Source organism: Limulus polyphemus, unplaced genomic scaffold (assembly GCF_000517525.1).
Source record: "Limulus polyphemus unplaced genomic scaffold, Limulus_polyphemus-2.1.2 Scaffold117, whole genome shotgun sequence".
Classification (NCBI taxonomy): Eukaryota; Metazoa; Arthropoda; class Merostomata; order Xiphosura; family Limulidae; genus Limulus; species Limulus polyphemus.
Genome location: NW_013665727.1, coordinates 477,259 through 489,695, shown reverse-complemented (window position 1 = coordinate 489,695; position 12,437 = coordinate 477,259). Strand labels below are relative to the sequence as shown.

The 12,437-nt window shown below is 31.6% G+C and overlaps 1 long non-coding RNA gene across 1 annotated transcript; it reads right to left on the bottom strand.

Annotated features, from left to right (window-relative positions):
• Positions 1-315: 315 nt before the first annotated feature.
• On the bottom strand, positions 316-4,097 carry LOC111089293. The gene is made up of 3 exons (XR_002613575.1): positions 4,040-4,097; positions 2,899-3,068; positions 316-1,118 (listed from the first exon to the last, which is right to left on the bottom strand). It is a non-coding gene; the product is annotated as an uncharacterized LOC111089293 (long non-coding RNA).
• Positions 4,098-12,437: the final 8,340 nt, after the last annotated feature.

Genomic DNA, 12,437 nt, shown 5'->3' with positions numbered 1-12,437 from the left:
ATTGTAAGCTTATACATATTTAATTTCAAAACACGTCAACCATTTACTTTTAAACGATCTTTTTATCAGACTTATAGAACAAAATAAGAGTCATTCAACACTCTATTCGAGAGTTATTCCGTAAAGGTATTACCAAATCTGAAAATAAGATAATGTAAGATTTAAAAGTATAAATAAGGAAATTCGTAAAACCACAAACAATATGATAATACTTACTTCAGTTTAAAACAAAAACGTAAAATCTTTCAAATGATGCTTCAGCATTGTAAATAAAGATATTGAGAAGTAAACTGTATGTAGAGCTAGAAGTACCACCATATAGTTTATTTTTATTAAACTTATCACAATGATATGAGCATTATGGAATATTTCACTCTGAGTAACCGTACAGAATAAGTAAAAATTTACTATAGTTTATTTGAATACTGATTATAAACGTTGACTCTCACAACGCCGAATAGTTGATTAAACACACCAGAAGATTTTGCCCGCCCAAACGGACATTCACTGGGCCCGAAAGTCAAAATGTTTGTGGTTTGTAGTACTTGGTTTTATTGTATGTGTCTTTTGTTCCACTTTGTTTGTAACAATAATATCCGTGTTTTTGATTACTGGTGTTTGATAGTGTGTGTGATAATTATCTTACGTATATTTTAATATTTACAACCACATTGTTGGAACACAAGTTGTTTGTAAGAATTGTGTTTAAGGTCAATGTTTGTCAATAACTAGCTAAGATATAGTTTACTGTTCTTTGTACTATATTCATAACATAGTTATCACGTACTTTAGATAGTTTAGATTGTGAACTACTCTACTTGTCAATATATTTTAACCATTTTCACCTACATTTTTCGTCTGTTCACATAAAGTTGATTTTACTTAAATATCTTGTTTTTTAAGAAATTTGTACTGTTAAATTGACACAGAAACCAATTCCAGTCTTTCTGGATTTGTTAAAACAAATAAATTGAGAATATTACATGAAGAGTTAAAAAAAAAAAGAGTGAGAGTGCTAGAAATTTCGATTTGTTCATGGTACAGCTAACTCGAGTAGATTTCCTTTTAGTTCGCCGCTCCTAATGGTTTAGCCGAGTATTTCTGGCTGCCTTTTCTTCCTGTAACATAGATAAACGAGAAGACAGGAGTCTGTACCATTACAACGAATGAATGTGCCAGTTCAAAACTTACATGTGTTTATTTACTCTCGATTATTAACACCAAAATGTTATCAATAGCGTTAGTCTTTCATAGGATAAATAGGAAAATTGTTCTCTAACAATATAGATCGTCTATGTCATCTCGTAACTGCAAAACTTCAAGAAAGCGGAAAATTTATATTGGACTTTACAATATAAAGAGGGTAAAAAGAATTATAATATTAAAACTTTATAAATTCACAAATACATGGTGTGTCAAAACAACATTTTTACCATCACCTCATAATATCACTTATTTGGAGAAAAAAACAAACAAGTGAAACGTTTTTTTCTTTTTCTATTTTGTGTCTTGCTCTAATTTTGTCAATCTTCAAAAGGGCTAAAGCGTTAGCGAGAAATAAATAACAGACACCATGATTTAAAGCTATGTAGACATACAGGCTATAGCGCTAACAACGTTTTAGATTAAAGTATGATAATTTTAACAAACGAAATAATTTCGTGGAGAAATTGTATAAGTGTAATATAAACTACATGTATCATTTTTTTCTTCTCTGTAATTTCATTTCAGCCCATAGGCTAGATATGAGGTAAAACAATTGCGAATAGTGGCTATGTATAATAGATAAGCATGTGTATTGTAACTTCTACAGTGGCTATAGTTTTCAAGAGGTTGAAGTTTGGTGGATTCGTGTAGTATACCAGTTAGAAAGTTTACTATTTGATAAAAGCAAAGTAGGTCAACGCTTTAGATAATTCTTCTTTAAGCACCTTTAAACTATATTGAGTATTTATATACTTTATGAAGCTGAAATACCCATCAACCGACGGGGAATATTTAAACATAATTAAAACAATGTAAGTTTAACAGCAATCATATATTTCAAAGTAATAACTTCAACACAAACTTTATTTCAAAAAAATTAAGTTGTATCAAAACTTCTTCATAACCAAAATTTGGAGTTTGTTTTCCATCTACCAACAAATAAATATTTTGAGGTGATTCCACCCTTGAACACCCTACATCTCATTGATCATGAGAAACGCATGGGTGTTTGAAAAACAATCCAGCAACTTTCGTACTTTGACCTTGAACCCCTTTAGAATATTCAGCATGGTCTAAAGCGTCAACCTGCCAAGATTGTTGGAGATTGACTAAATAAGCTGGGAAATACTTAACCAACAGGCTTTACAGAATAGAAATAGGGTTAAGTTCAATTTTGACCCCCCCCCCCCTTAGGACATTCCCCGAAGTTCATAGTGTTTACATAAAATTTTTGGCTGAGATTGGACCAATAGGCTCGGAGGATTTACCAATGCAAACAAACACACATTTCGTCTGTATATATATATAAATAAAGGCTTTTATTAGATATATATATTTTAAAGAATAATTCTTTTGAGTATTTATAAATTTTAAAGAAAACTTGCATTGATTGTTTATAATTTTTTAAGGAAACATATTTTGAGCATATACAAATCTTAAATAAGGTGTTTATTGAGTAGCTATACATTTTAAATATTGTTTGTAGTTAGTATATATATATATATATATATATTCCATTTATAGAAAACTTCAATTGACTATTTAATACATTTTCAAGGAAGCTTGTTTTGAATATTTATACATTTTAAAGAAAGCTTTGTCTGAAATACGTTTTGTTTAGCTATTAACTGATCTATAAGCAGTTAGCGCTTTAACTGAGCTATTTACAGCTTCTTATACAGCAATACCTACCCAGTTATAGTAACGGTACACTTTACTCCAGTCTAACTGAATTTAGGCCAATGGAACCTTTTTATTTCTCGAAACGGCTTTTTGACTTGACAGACACGAACGCCACTGTCGCAGCTGCATGACTTTGGCTTGAATCAAGGCATTCAGCCACTATTTAACGACCCATTCAACTAGATTTAAAAGGAAGACAGGCGACCATGGAGAGAATAGAGTGAAATAGAGTAACGCTGAATTGGTCTTAATCGAATGTAAACTAACGATACATGACTGGGTTTTGTAATCAACTTAACTAAATATTGCAAATTAAACTTTAAAACGAACACTTTTTGCAACATCTATTCACCTATTTTTTTATTATTGGTAGGTTATTTTCGCTCTTATGAAAATATAACGAACTGTTTAAATCGAAAATGAAAAACAAACTTTTAAAAATATTATCTAAACTTATTCATATGAATATATGAATACAAAGAGATTTTGCTTATTAAACCGGTTTCTAGCAACTTATCCACCTTGCGTGATTTCTATCGCTTCAATTGTGTAACAAAGTAAACACAATGTGCATCTAAGAAATTCCCATTCAAGATTTTAATAAATTTCTTAAAGAATCTTGTAATATCCGAGAAATCATTGATGCAACATTTAGGTATAATGAACTTAGTTTATATGTTTTAAGTCCTTAGTTAACCTAGTCAGTAAAAGAAGATTACTTAAATTTCTTAAAGAATCTTGTAATATCCGAGAAATCATTGATGCAACATTTAGGTATAATGAACTTAGTTTATATGTTTTAAGTCCTTAGTTAACCTAGTCAGTAAAAGAAGATTACTTAAATTTCTTAAAGAATCTTGTAATATCCGAGAAATCATTGATGCAACATTTAGGTATAATGAACTTAGTTTATATGTTTTAAGTCCTTAGTTAACCTAGTCAGTAAAAGAAGATTACTTAAATTTCTTAAAGAATCTTGTAATATCCGAGAAATCATTGATGCAACATTTAGGTATAATGAACTTAGTTTATATGTTTTAAGTCCTTAGTTAACCTAGTCAGTAAAAGAAGATTACTTGTAGCTCAACTCAGTTATCCATTTTAGAACCAGCTATGTTTTTAAGCCGTTTTTATAAACAAAATATCTTACCTAGTGACATTATAATTTAAGACTCGAGGCTTGGACTAATAATGTCCGATCTAATCATGGGTGTGGACTCTCTATACCACTTCAACTGAAGTTTAAGTTACCCAATAAACATTGCGTGGTTAGCTTTGACATCTGTGTAACTGACACTTTGTAGTACGTATACTGTTCATGATCGCTTAACTCAAGTGCTTAGAATATAGTTCCAGCATAGCATGAAAACTGAGCGTTTACTGATGAGAAATATGAGAAATATAAACGTAAGAAAGCACGTTCGTAGCTTCTTTTTCCTCTAAAATCCTTCTAAGAAAACTTTTTCAAGACAAAACTTTAAATATGTTAGCTTCCGGTGATTTCACTTCCCACCAGGGGCGCTGAGTAGATTTTGTATGAAAAACAGAAGCCAGGTAAAAACTTTCGTCAGCAAAATCAAGCTGATTTGTCGTCTAACTTTTGTCGTCTCGATATACAGAGCATCTCGGAGAGAAGAAAAGCAACTTTTTTTAATCGTTGTCAGCGTTCTCCTAGTCTGTAGTATTCCTGAAGCATCAAACAAGGTAGACACGAATCTACCTTCCAAGCCACTAGAACGTAGGAAAAGATAAGATTAAGGATTACAAGTAGAGATAAAAAGTAAAGAGTACATTTACAATGTGGTAAAGGACAGAAATCCTATAAAGGAGAACACTTTCCAATTCGGTATGTCTTTAGAAACGAAAAGAAAAAAAAACGCGTTGACAAAAATTTGGTAACAGAAACTGTTCAGAGTTTTTTTTTTTTTTTAGGTTTCTCAAAGAAAAACCATGACTAAATCTTTGCATGGAGGCCTGACGTATTGATTTAACAGTTTCAATGAATGGAATACATTGCCATCTCACCATTTTGTTTCTTTTCATTTTCAGAAAGCTATTTTGGCATGTGAAGTTTAGTTGAGAATATTCCACGACCACAGCTAATCATATGTGAACAAAGTACTAGTAGAACCAGCACAGGCTCCTATTTCAGTCTTGTCGATACAATATTAATCAAGCAAAGTGAAACTGAAATCCAACACTGAAATTTGATACATGACAACCATTCAAAGCTAAATATAAAGCCAATCTACAAAGGGTTGAGTTAAGTTACGTTAAAACGATTTTGAATATGCAAATCAGCAAGAATGTTCACTATTTCCTCATCCAACACACAAACTTACCTTTGTTTTAGGATGTGTAACTCATTCAGTAATTAATATTATTATTTTTTGCTTTTAATTAAGTTACAATGACGTCACAGTATAATTCCGAACCAACCTTGTTAATATTAACTGAGATCACATTCTTCACATTCTAGCTTACTGTCAAAATCAGTATTACTCTAAACAGGTCAAACAACTTCGTTATCTATTGTAACATTCCACTTTCTTACGTTGAGTAAATAATACTGTTACACTGCAAGTTGCAACGACGTTTAGTTTTCAAAAAACAACTCACTTATCGATCGCGCGACTAATTACTTACAAAACAAAGCATATTAACAATCATACGATAGTTGTTATTCTCTAAAGGAATCCGACTTAAGACTGTGTATTCCAGGAAATGATTTTTAAATCAAACACTTCATTGCATTAGTAACGTATTTGATAACTGAAATAAATAATAGGCTTTATTTTAAAGTTTAAGATAAAAAGGGTTAAGTGCGTTATATTAAAACGATTTTGATAATGAAAATAAACAAGTCATGTGACAACCATAGCCGATATAAAGTCACAGTGGAACGGCTTCAGAATATGTATATGTATATGTATATTTTTGATATTGTTTAGTGTTGCGTAGGTAATCTGATGCCATTAAATGTTTATCGCTTTTAGGAAGAGTATGCAACAGCTCTTCCTGACGCAACACATTTATACACTAAGGTCATAAAGATGTGTTCAGATCAGCGATTTATAATTTCCAGGATGGGTATATCTCTTGTACTTAATGGCACTGGAAAACGAAGGAATATGGATGAACTTAAGGTAACAGGGACATCCAGAATGAGACTTGCAACAAGTCGTAATCCAGCCGTGTTAAGCAAAGTACAACATCTTGTAACAGAATCTATTAACATAAATGTCAGTAGCAAAAGCTATACATATATACCAAGCAACAGCACCCAAAACAATTAAGTAGGACCTCTATCTGGAATAGCGACATAACTTGCGCATTCTCAAACAGCATCCACGACATATTTGTTGAAATATTGCATACCACTATCAACTGGACATTGAAAAGGGTGTTCGTATTATTCCATACAGAGACATAACCGTCAAGTTGCCTATAGATTTCTGTGGTATCCATCTTTTAAGAAGTGTCCTAAGAAAACATTTCTCGTATACTAGATGGATTATGGAAAACATGCAAGTAGGAGTGCTGTGCCTCTAGCATGACAACCTTATGACCTACCTTTTGCAACAGAAACCACGCTGCAGGGTTATTGTCAAGATGTACAGTCGTCAGATACAGCATGACTGGACGTGGCGTCAAGAACTGCAAAAATGTGATGGTCTCCAAAATTGATTTGATATAACGTACCCAACTTTTGTGTTATTCAATTCATCACTTGTTACTGTGTTATACCGGTTTAGAGAAGTAAAACACCTCTCCAGTAACTCTAAACAAGAACAAATCGAAAACACAAGACCAGAATTCTTACAGTGGTGAAGTGTATGTATTATGTATGGTATTTTGAAACTATATTTATAAAGGACTTGAATAATATATAGCATTGATGCTATTAATTTATTCTTCTGGATTATTCAGCAGACAAGTTGTTTAAGACACTATAAATAAATATGAAGCCCAATCTCTTATTTGACTCACTACCGAGTTACACCGGTTTCGGAAAACTTCATACTTTATCTGTTTTTTTTTTACTTTAGGAATCTCACCAGAAAAATGTATTAAGCTGTGATATTCTACGAAGAAATAGCATGTTTTATTACTCGACAAAATTGGATTTTATACCCTACATTCTCATCGAGACATGTACGTTTGACTTGCGAAATTCTGCAAATCAATGGAGTTTTATTACTTAAGCGAATGTTGTTGTATACACCAACAAATGTTATTTTCAATGTCATATACTCGCGAATAAAATACTATAACTTTTACTTTTTGGAGCTATTGGTGTTTGTACATCAGACTTTTACCACAAAGATCATTACTTTAACTTTAGATTGTCTTCAGCTGTTAGTTTGTTAGTGACAGGAGTAATCCAAAACATTTGATAACAAAAGATTTAAAAAGCACAACTATATACACACACAGACACACACACATATATATATATATATACATTAGTGTGTGTGTGTGTTCATAACTTACCTTGATTCAGCATAAGCTGACACATTCTATCGACATGAAGAAGAATTTTGTGTTTTTATCTAGTAATATTTTTTAATCAATGGTTCTTTCTCCCCTAAACTTTTGCCTTAATCTATCTTCAACCCTTATATTATCAAAACGCACCCATGTTAATTGTTTCTCATGTTTATGAACAGTGGCGTCATAATATTGGAGTTTAATGAAGAATATTCACAATTCAAATAATGTTACGATCCTTTGTTATAAGTTTATACAACATGCATGTAAAACATACTTTTAAGAGGAAGTATATATGATTTAATAGTATAATGGAATGCAAATCTGGTACAAATATGAACAACACCGACAGAACAACGACAAATTAAACGTAAATCTTCTCGACTAAGCGTGTCTTCAATTTATGTCTTACATAACTAATAGATGTTCACCATTAACAAATGTTTGTATGTAAATAGTGACTAAAAAAGTAGTCCTTGTAGAACTGCCTCAGTCAGATGAACATTATATATACATATATATATTATACTAGCAGATATTCGCAAAACAATTGCGATCAAATTAGTATTTTTATTGCAACAGTACTTCTTTAAATACAGGATTTCTAGAACGATACGAAAGAATTCTAATCACAGATACTGAAATATGTAGGTCCACTTGTCTTAGGCCTAACATTAGTTAAGCCTCTATTGAGTATACGGCCTATATTTGATAAAGAGACGAATGAACACTATCTTGTGTACGTTTTTTGCTTTAGTTTTGTTAGGACTAAACTTCTTTACGGCATTTAATACTATTAATAAATAAAAATTTTGATAAGCTTTTAATATGTTGTTGTACAAAATATCTACTAAATTTTCAGTAGAGACAAAATTGAGTATTGTTATAATATATGTATATACATATATTTAATTCGAAAAAATGAATATTTCAATTTCACCATAAGTTAAATCGATATTTAAATTTACTTTGACTGACAACTTATTTTCTTTAGCTTAACATTTTGATAGATTATTATTGTACATATAATTCTGTAGGTTGTTCATACTTTAAATACTTTGTAACAATGAACAAGGATGTATCATTCATAATATTATTTCCCGATATTTTGAACCATTGTAACTGATTTTGAAGCAAGCCAAGAAGGTATAAGCGTGGTATTTTCATTTTTACATAAAAATGTATATTAACTCGCTTCGGATTTGAACCTCTCACAAAAGATGTAACTGAGGAGAAAAAATGGTTAACGCTTTTTAATGTTTGCTAGGGAAGCAATTTTTAAATACTCAAACTGCTATAAAAACTCTGTTTAAAGTTAAAAGTTTAAGAAATAAGCAGTAAGCCTTATATCGTTGTGTTAAATAAAGATCAGGCAATTGCCAACTTAATCGAGGATTAATATACGCTTAATTGTAGAGCTGGCAATTAACAACTTAACCACAACTTAATGACGCAATTTAATCAAAATATAATCAGGAGTTTAATAAAGTACTGGTGACTGATAATTTTATCAAAAATAATCGTGGTTAAATAAAGAACTGGCGGTTGACAATTCAATTAAAGAATAATCATGAAATGTCTTTTAGTATCTTTAACTTCTTATTTTGCTTTGGATGCATGAAGCTAAAATAAGTTAGATTCAAGTAAAAAATGAGAGGGACTTAAACAAGAATGAGAGAAAATTAATCGGCACGACAAAAAAATCTCTTTTTACCCTTTCTTGAGTTAAACTTAGGAGTTGAGAAAAGAATTATTTTAAACAGCCTGATATGTTTAATTAAGCTGTCTTCTATGACGAACTGTATGGAATTAGGTCACATATGATCACAATAAGACGACACCTTACGCGTGCAGACGCACAATATTAGTATTATATTCCATTCAAAAGCAGCTATCTGGATTCAGAGATAAAGATTTGCAGCTCATAGTTACTTAAGTTTATTTATGTTTATAGAAATCTGCCTTCCGAGCTTAACATTTAGCAAGCACTTAGACACGCCGCTTTCCCATTTACGCTAACATATAAAAAAGCAGCTTTATCTTAGTGTATTATATCTTTATAGCTCATAAACAGTTTTCCCGTGATTATAATGATTCATTGATAAAAATTAAAGTTTTCCTAATAAGTATGATTAAAAGGCATAGAAATAGTATTAACAATCACGTGTTATGTTTAAAAAATAGAAATGAAATTTTTCTTAATAGTTATGGGTTAAAAAGCATAGAAATAATATTAACAATCAAATATTATATTTGAAAATTGCATGAAATTAGAGAGTGAACCAACCGATCCATAGGGCTTAAGGGAATTTAGATCGAAACACAGTGCTGACTCTTTGGATATTCTGTCTAGTAAATTTTCACCACAGCATCTTATTCTTGAATATAAATCCTTTATTGAATGCGTGCTTCCTTCACTCTCATAGCAATTTACTGAGCTGCACTCCATTGTCAATTATCATTAGAATTATTCACGCCCCTCAATTTAAATCCTCGATTGGATTCTGTACTATCTTGAGAAAAAAATAAAACAAGAGAAATATAATTGGAAATTGCTGATAACATTTAAGCCTGTATCTTGATCAAGTTTCTTATTCATTTCAAACACTTTCAATTTTCCACAACCTATTTAGCTATGTATTTTAAACAAGACTAAACCATAATATTATTTGATAAGGCAATGTTCTACTAAAACTATTCTCCACTCGGTTCTGTTACCATAGTTTTAAAAGATCATTTATCAACTACCAGTTAAAATCATCTAAATGTAATAAGCTAACGTCTGATTAGACCCTGTTGAGGTTCTTCCTGAATGTGGTGCAATTATCCTTGAGATTAATTGTTAGTCATATATAGTTTTTCCAGATAATGTTTGTTTTTTAAATTTCGCGCAAAGCTACACGAGGGCTATCTGCGTTAGCCGTCCCTAATTTAGCAGTTAGTCATCATTATCCACAGCCAACTCTTGGACTACTCTTTTACCAACGAATAGTGGGATTGACCGTCACATTATAACGCCCCCACGGGCGAACATGTTTGTTGTGACCCGCAGACTGCGAATCGAGCGCCCTAACCAACTGGCCATGCCGGGCCTACAGATAATGAGTCGATTACTTTTGATATAACTTAAACACATTTTTACCTTGAGCTTCACTTAGTCATTGTAAAATCGTTTGATAGTAAACAAAAAAATCATCTAATAAAAAAAGGCTGTGTGCAGATTTGTTCGTCACTTATAATACACAATGCATATTAGTTTACTGTAGTTAATTTACAATAGTGGTTTAAAATTTTCTTTAAAAAAGAAAGGTCTACAAATAACGATGTTTTTAACAGTAGGCTACTTTTACATCTGAAAACAATTAAACACAACACTTCTTACCTTATACATAGATACATATATATGTATTATATATATATATTGGTTACAACTCCTACAGTCAGTAGTTATCCTGCATTACTAAAGCCAAAATATTAACAATTAAACACAACACTTCTTGCCTTATACATAGATACATATATATTGGTTACAATTCCTACAGTTAATAGCTATCCTGCATTACTAAAGCCATAATATTTGATTTCATTGAATAACCTAAAATGATAATAATAATAAAAAAATATCGAAATCAACAACAGAAGACACCTGTATACGCATTTGTTTGAATTACTAAAGTCTTTCGCGCTTTCTTATTCCATGAAGCTCTTAAGCTCCCATAACTGTCAACGTGTCGACCAGCCGCGCCTCCTGGAGAGTAGAAAAAAGAAAAGCATGATTTATTCTATTCTTTTTCTAACAGCAAAGCAAATATTGTTTTTGTTCCTTCCACAAACTGTTGATTTTGTTGCAACATCCAAAGTCTGACAGGAGTTTTGTCACCACACAATCATCAGCAACTATTTCAGGATAGAGTGACAGTTTAGTGTGCACACTTAGTGTACATAAAACACACATACACATCAAATACTTAGCAGAAGAAAGGAGTTATTTTTGGACCAATACGACCATAAAGGTGTTTTGTTGTAAGAAAAAAATACGGATACGAAACAAAAAATATATAATCAAGAGTTGTTGTTTCTAACTAAACTTGATACCAAATTTAAAGAAAACTCGTTGATTAATAGTGTTTTTACTATTAACTGAATTAACGGTGTAACGCTATAGTTCTAACGTTTCGTGTTGCTCTGCGTAGAGTTTAATTTAAGGCTTAGGCCATATGATAAAATAGAAGCATCCTTTAGCATAAATTTCAATTAGTTTATTTATTCTTATCCGTGAAAATTATTATTTACCTTTAAAAATTCAGAGAGAATGGTATTTCTATGCTCATTTTTTTAGTAGAATAATGACGGGCATTTTAGTGAGATACTGTACATTTTTCCGATCGAAATAGTTTAAAGCTCTGTATATTAATCTGTCAGTTTGCTCAGCTTGAAGAACAGCTTTGATACTTTGCATTGTTTACATACAGCGTAGACACCTTGGGACAGAACGTGGCCTAGAGTGTGCAGACCTGTGGTTACGGAGATCCATGGTTCATGTCCCATTATAGAAAAAGAAATAGCGCCCGGCATTTGGGAGCTGTTGTTGCGTAATTATATAAATATTTAATTTTAGTGTTAGTGATGGATCTATGAGTTCAGATTTAGGGACGACTATCGCAGCTAGTCGTTGTGTAGCTTTACGCGAATGTTCGAAATAAACTAGATACTTTTCCTTTAATTATAGACAGCTTAAGTGTCTTTCATTTGTGTAGACAGCTTAAGTGTCTTTTTTGTGTGTAGACAGCTTAACTGTCTTTCATTTGTGTAGACAGCTTAAGTGTCTTTTTTGTGTGTAGACAGCTTAACTGTCTTTCATTTGTGTAGACAGCTTAAGTGTCTTTTTTGTGTGTAGACAGCTTAACTGTCTTTTTTGCGTGTAGACAGCTTAACTGTCTTTCATTTGTGTAGACAGCTTAAGTGTCTTTTTTGTGTGTAGACAGCTTAACTGTCTTTTTTGCGTAGACAGCTTAAGTGTCTTTCTTTTGTGTAGACAGCTTAAATGTTTTTGTTTT